At 36.8% G+C, this 6,310-nt stretch overlaps 1 protein-coding gene across 1 annotated transcript in view; it reads right to left on the bottom strand.

Annotated features, from left to right (window-relative positions):
• Window positions 1-450: 450 nt before the first annotated feature.
• LOC128879932 (G-protein coupled receptor dmsr-1-like) overlaps window positions 451-6,310 on the bottom strand; it is a 26,051-nt gene continuing 20,191 nt past the window's right edge. Inside the window, exon 5 of the transcript XR_008457723.1 lies at window positions 451-709. The gene's annotated coding sequence lies outside the window, so the exon portion shown is untranslated. The remainder of the gene's footprint in view (window positions 710-6,310) is intronic.

Genomic DNA, 6,310 nt, shown 5'->3' with positions numbered 1-6,310 from the left:
AAAACAGCAGCATTTAAATATGTAAATACTCATATATCCTGTACTTACTCTTAAAATTCGATACCTACAAAACACTCGAATATTCCCAGTCATCGCGTCCGAGAAAATTAATTTAGGATTCTTTGGTGATCGTGGGCGAGATCAGCGACAGCTTCCTGTCAGTCTCGAAGGACCTGATCGAGGGTGTCGAGGCACAGGCCCGAGGTGTTTCAAAGTTTATCGCATGGAGAAGACGCGGTGTATCCGATCGGATTTACCGGAGACAATTAATTTAAAGTCTCTTGAAGGGGAAACGCGGTACACGTGATAAAGTGCACGCAGAAATACGGCTGAAACACGCTCGCTTCTCTTGTTGCTGATGAGGGAACTCAATTAGAAGACACGACGGAGGGATGCGACACAGGGCTGATGGTAGCACAGGTGGATACGAATTCCAAGATAAAACAAACTCTTCTCTTTCGTTTCATTTCGAGCTTTTCAGCTACAATTTCTTTGTATATTCTGTGACTCGAAATTAATCTTATCCAGTGTCTCTTCATTAACGAATGTAGACTGAATTGTCTCCTGTAAAAAATTGGAGAGACAGTCTGTTTAAATGTTGCCACCGCTTCCCTCGAAATGATCGCAGAAAGAAGATTTTTAACTGAGAAGCAACGCCTTCGACTTTCACTCGCAGTTCAAATAATAATTTTTCGAGAAGCAGGAAAACCTGAAACAAACACAGAAGTATCGATCAAACTGGTGAAACATTACTGTCTCTATATCACTGGGCTCGCTCGTACTTTTAGCCGATGCAGTGTTAACTGTCAACGTGTTAATTGAGTTCGAAGTTCGAAGCACCTGGAGTTCGAAGAGAGGTTTAAAACTTTAGCGATAAACAACGGTATGGGATAGTAGCTTTCGCGGAACAGCTGCGCAAATAAATACATAAAGGAAACACAGTTGCGCTTGGTAAAGGTACCTATAAACAAACATTACTCGCGATACAATAAATAATTACTAATGGAATGAAACATAATAATTTCCTTCTTCATAGATATCTTCGCGTAATTAAATCAAAGTGAGCATGTAAAAAATTAATTTTAGAGCGACATATTTAGGCCTGTTGAAATTAAAATTGAAATTAAATGTACAAATTTGTTCGTTTTGTCAAATCAAATAGAACAACAATATATATTCCGTACCCATTTTTGCATAATTTATCAGCAAATCTTCAACAACTTTCTTATTATCGAAATTAATTAAATAAACGTTTCCTATATAAATAGGAGAAAAATACAAAAACAGAGTAAAATTGGAATTTTGGTACCTTTACTCAATTATTCCTAACTCCGGTATTTATCCATAAATTATCTCCATAAATTATCCATAAGTTATACTCAATTATTCCTAACTCCGGTATTTATCCATAAATTATCTTCAACGGAAGCTTGTTTTCTTCGCAAAAGTACGATCTATACGCGAACAATAAGAAATTGGACATAATTTGACAGTTTCTATTTTTATATGCCGATGGAAGAAATTGTTGTGTTCCATAGCTGAAAAAAAATCGAAGTTTCTCATATATATTGGCCCGTAACGCTTAAACTATTAAACCGACTGGAAAGCAATGTAAAAATCAATTATTGGAAATTCGATTACCTTTAATATGGCATCTTGTGCGACCGAATCGGACGTTTGTAACTCGAGATATGGCCTAAAATGTGAAGGTATCTCAGAAAAAAATCGAAAACAATTCAAAAATTCATATAAAAAAAAAACCTATCCATAGAACAATTTTTCATTGCGATTTTCGAGTTCAGCAGACCAAAAAAACATAAAAACACATAAGAATTGGAATAAGAATAAGTGATTGGAATGCTATATTGAAGCACAATAATAAGAAGGAAGAGAAAAATGACGCTATTTAATTCGACAGGATAAACGAACCTGTACGTAGGACGATCATAGACAATTTATCACACGGTATCCTCGCGTGTCGTCGTTAATTATACCAGAAATAGAATATTAATGTTCTGCGCGATATTATAGACTCGACAATATCGCGCGGTACATCAACATTAGGATTTTATAATTAACGTCACAGCATGGGAACATTAGACGACGAATCGCTCATTATCTTCCTTGGTACACGTACATATATTCATTAATCTTGTCATATCCAATATTGTCATTTTCCTTTCCAATTATTCCAACGCGACATCCCATTATTATAAATTTGTTTTCTTTAGATCCTCCATTTTGATATCTGTTGCTATATTAATATTACATTACCATTAGAAATAATTGCATTTGAATACACCGCATTGTCATGAATTTGTTCTCGTTAGATCCTTCGCATTCTACATTTAACTACTATGCTCATTTCGATGTCTGCTGTTATATTAATATTATCATCATAAATAATTGCATTTGGATAGAACGGCTGACAAGGGAAACGTGCGATTTAACTGTATCTTCGTTTTAATGTACAGTTTGTGATGTGTAGTTTGTTTTGACGGTATCACCTAACACGTACAGTATCCTGTAATTGATTAGGTAATATAATTCGAACTGCAAACGAACGAATTGTCGATTCGTCGATTGCATCGAGTTACGCATTCATTAATTCGCCCATTAATTAACGTGGTTGCATTCAATGGGGTTGGATATCGTTCCCGGACGATGGGTGGTAACCTAATCTGGACACAAATTTCAAATAATCGATAAAAGACGTACAAACAAAATATCACAATTTTAATTAGAGAATGTGAACTCTCTGTGCAATAACAAAGCTCTGTTCCAGCAAAGTTCTGTTACTCTACCTATTATTTAAGCGAAATTTTGTCTGCTTCGTTGAGGGTCTGAGAAAACACCAAAAGCCCTCAGGGATCGCGAACGAAAAGGGCCCGAATCCACTGACTCGAATTGCCGGAACTGCTCGTATAATATACGCTCGTATGATATACGCTCGTATAATATATCTTGCGCGAATCGTACGTCAGAGTTTCGTCTTCGTTTTCTCGCCTTAGAAAAGACTCCGAAGAGAATCCGAGACTCCTAAACGAAGACTGGTTCGGTCAGGTTACGCGACAGATCCCTCTAATTGCCATCCGATATGTTACACAATGGAACTCGATCCAAACATCACTCGTAAATACAACTCACATTCTCCAACATAAATCTAAATAGAAGTAAAATAAACAGAATATTAACATATACGTTTCCGCTTAGTTTTCATCTTATTTTCAGAGTACTATATAGTACTCTGAAATTTAAATTATTTAAATTCTTAAGGCATCATTACTAAGACGTCCTGTAAATAAACGCTAACGTCTTAGTACAACGGTAACGGTGTTTTAGAATTATTTAAATCGAAACATCTCCTGAACTACTCATTTTTCAACATTACATAGATAGTACTTTTTTATTACGATTGTCCAGCTGAATCGATCGATGCATTAAAAAATACCTCATTTCATTTAAAAAAACAATGTTGACCTTTATATGACCTTTACGCGTCCACTCACGAAAAACCTAATAACATCAGAACATGCTCCACTCGGTACCATTCAAGCCTCTGCTGAAACATTTTTTGTTACAAGTAACAATAGCGAGAAAAACAAGATGTCAAAATCGGGTGAGAGAACCCTATAAAACGAAACGTTCCACTACAATTGTCTGTAAATATCTATAATGGAATTATCCAATAATATAACATGGAAACGTGTAGGTGGACGTCGTGGATCAATATGAGGTGCAATTTTCTTCCTATTCAAATGTTACTCGCTGTTAGAAGACCTGTTCAAATAATAATAATGTAACGCAAGATGCCACGTTTCAATTTAAAGGAATTCGTTAACAGCTTAAACTGTTATGCATTAATGCTTCGATTATTTTCGAGCAATTATTAGGAGGTGAATAATTCTTCAACTTCTTCGTAATTACGGAAATGTGTGTCTTTCAAACCATGTTGTATCGATCTGAACAAGTGATTATCACTTGGGGCCAGGTCTGGAGAGTAAATATACAGAAACGAAAAACGTTGAAAAACGAAACTTGACCGTCGTATCTCGTTAAATAACAAAGTTAAGAAAAATTCCTTCTCGCTGAAACGTGAGTCCCATTTTACCATGCAGTTTCCATATTTGAAATTTTCCATTCGCCCGATAGTTTTGGAGTTAGAGCTCCGTATCGCTCAGACTGGAACACCTTGTATATAAACAGTGGCTTTCGATGCAACCTCCTAATGCCAAAGCAAATTTCTCTTTGATTCCAACGATTTCTTTTTGATCGCCGATTACGGACACTCGACGATTTCTTTGCGCTTAATTGCGTATTGGGTCGTTCGTTCTTCGATAGAATCGAAGTACGCCGTCGAAAGGGAATTAAGGGAAGCATCGAATGGCGTGCCTCTTCTCTCGATAAAATCTCTCGACCGTTCTTTCGACTCGTATCTTCTTTTCAATACTCTTTCGATTTCCTTCGGGGAGGGCACGAGTAAAGGGACTCTCGACAAAGGAGAATCGATGAACCTTAAATACCCTGACGGTATTTAAAGAGAAAACAGCGGACGAAAGGACTCGATGGAAGGAATCGACGACAGGGAATATGCGTCGAGTCCTTTTTCTCTCCTTTGAAAATTTTATAAGCAGAACATTTTATAACGAGTAATGTTTGCACTCGCATCGAACGTAAGGTGAATCATCGAAGGACACTAATCGATACGGAAACGTTTATTCGTAATCTCTATAAATAATGTTTCGTTAACCTGTACATTGGAACGGACAGGCTTTCAGCTGGGCTCAATAGCTAAAACTCCATCTTCGTTTTCGCGATACAAAATAACACAGGAACAATTCGTTACTACTACGTTTATCGATCGATATATTTACAGGATTTCGCGTATTACATTTCGTCCACGAACTTATGGTATCGTTCCACTTATTTACGCTGCGCTGGTTACATTAATCGACAGGCTCCGATAAATCCTCTTGCTTCTTGTTGTTTTTAATTTTTCGTTGTTGATACGACATTAATTCATTGGGCGATTATTAGTTATCGATTATTATTATTTTACGCGTGCATTCCTAGGGCTAAGTATGTATTAATTATTTGGCTCTCGAGAAACATCGTTTTTGTCTACGTGTTGAGTAATATAAAACGTTCGAAGTATCGTTTAACGTTGAATTGTAATTATTGGAACCGTACTAAACGCGGCGTGTAAATAATATGCGTTTCGAATTCTCATGTTTATTTATGGCATTCGGTGAGACTATTAACGATGTTACATTAATAATAGACACATGTTACACGACAGACTATACAAACGCAAATGCGCAACGAATCGTTAAACAGCGATCCAAAAAGTGGGGGCGTACGATATGTACAAGTAATACTACCTACGCTTGTAAACATTTGAGCTTCGAATAATACATACCTTACAATTTGTTACGTATTCAAAAGTCGAACCACTCCGCATCTTTTGAAAGCACAAGGAATCTAAAACGTTCGCCCAAAATTATATTGAAAATTCTTAAATACGCTATCAATTATCCAAGTTACAAAGACGAGGATACATCCGCTATCGATACTAAACGAGAAGGTATGCTGAATTTTAAGATAATCCAGCTTATACGTTCTCGTAGAAAATTTGCAAAATGTGACCCAGTTTCCGAGGCGTTGAAGCCGACAGGTCCTTAACACGCGATCAAGTTTCCTTTCGCCTAAACGTGTCTGCCACTTGCACGGGCACCCCCGAAACTTAGGCTTGGCTTCAATAAACGCTAAGCATCCCGTGTCGGAGCACAAACTTCCGGGATTAGTCCCCTACGGGCTAATAAATATTGTTTTTCTCCTCGAGAGCAACTTCATCGCTCACGATTTCCCCGACAGCGTTCCTTACAATTTTCTAAACATACTCTACGGAAGTAATTAACCCTTCGACTGCGAAGACCTCGAGAAATGGGCTCAGAGAAATCTTTATATCCGTTAAATCAATTTAAAAAAAATATCAGCTTATAGGGGATGATAAGATGAAACTTTTTTGTATTTACAGTTTATTTATAGGACACCTTGTTTCGATAATAAAAATTAAAAAGTCAGAAGCTAGTTGCAAAAATTGAATTTCAGGAAGAAGGTTTTCTAAGTTTTCAATTTTTATCTCCGAAACTAAACGTCGTACGAATATACTGTAAATATAAAAAACTTCCGTCTTGTCATTCTCTATTAGGTGATATTTTTTTCAAATTCGATTGTCTGACTGTTCCTTTTTTTCCTATGAGACAACAGCAACAGGATCAGACCACTACGAGATCTCAGGGAAAAGGTT

Source organism: Hylaeus volcanicus, chromosome 7 (genome assembly GCF_026283585.1).
Source record: "Hylaeus volcanicus isolate JK05 chromosome 7, UHH_iyHylVolc1.0_haploid, whole genome shotgun sequence".
In the NCBI taxonomy this organism is placed as follows: Eukaryota; Metazoa; Arthropoda; class Insecta; order Hymenoptera; family Colletidae; genus Hylaeus; species Hylaeus volcanicus.
This window is presented reverse-complemented; position numbering and strand designations above follow the sequence as displayed.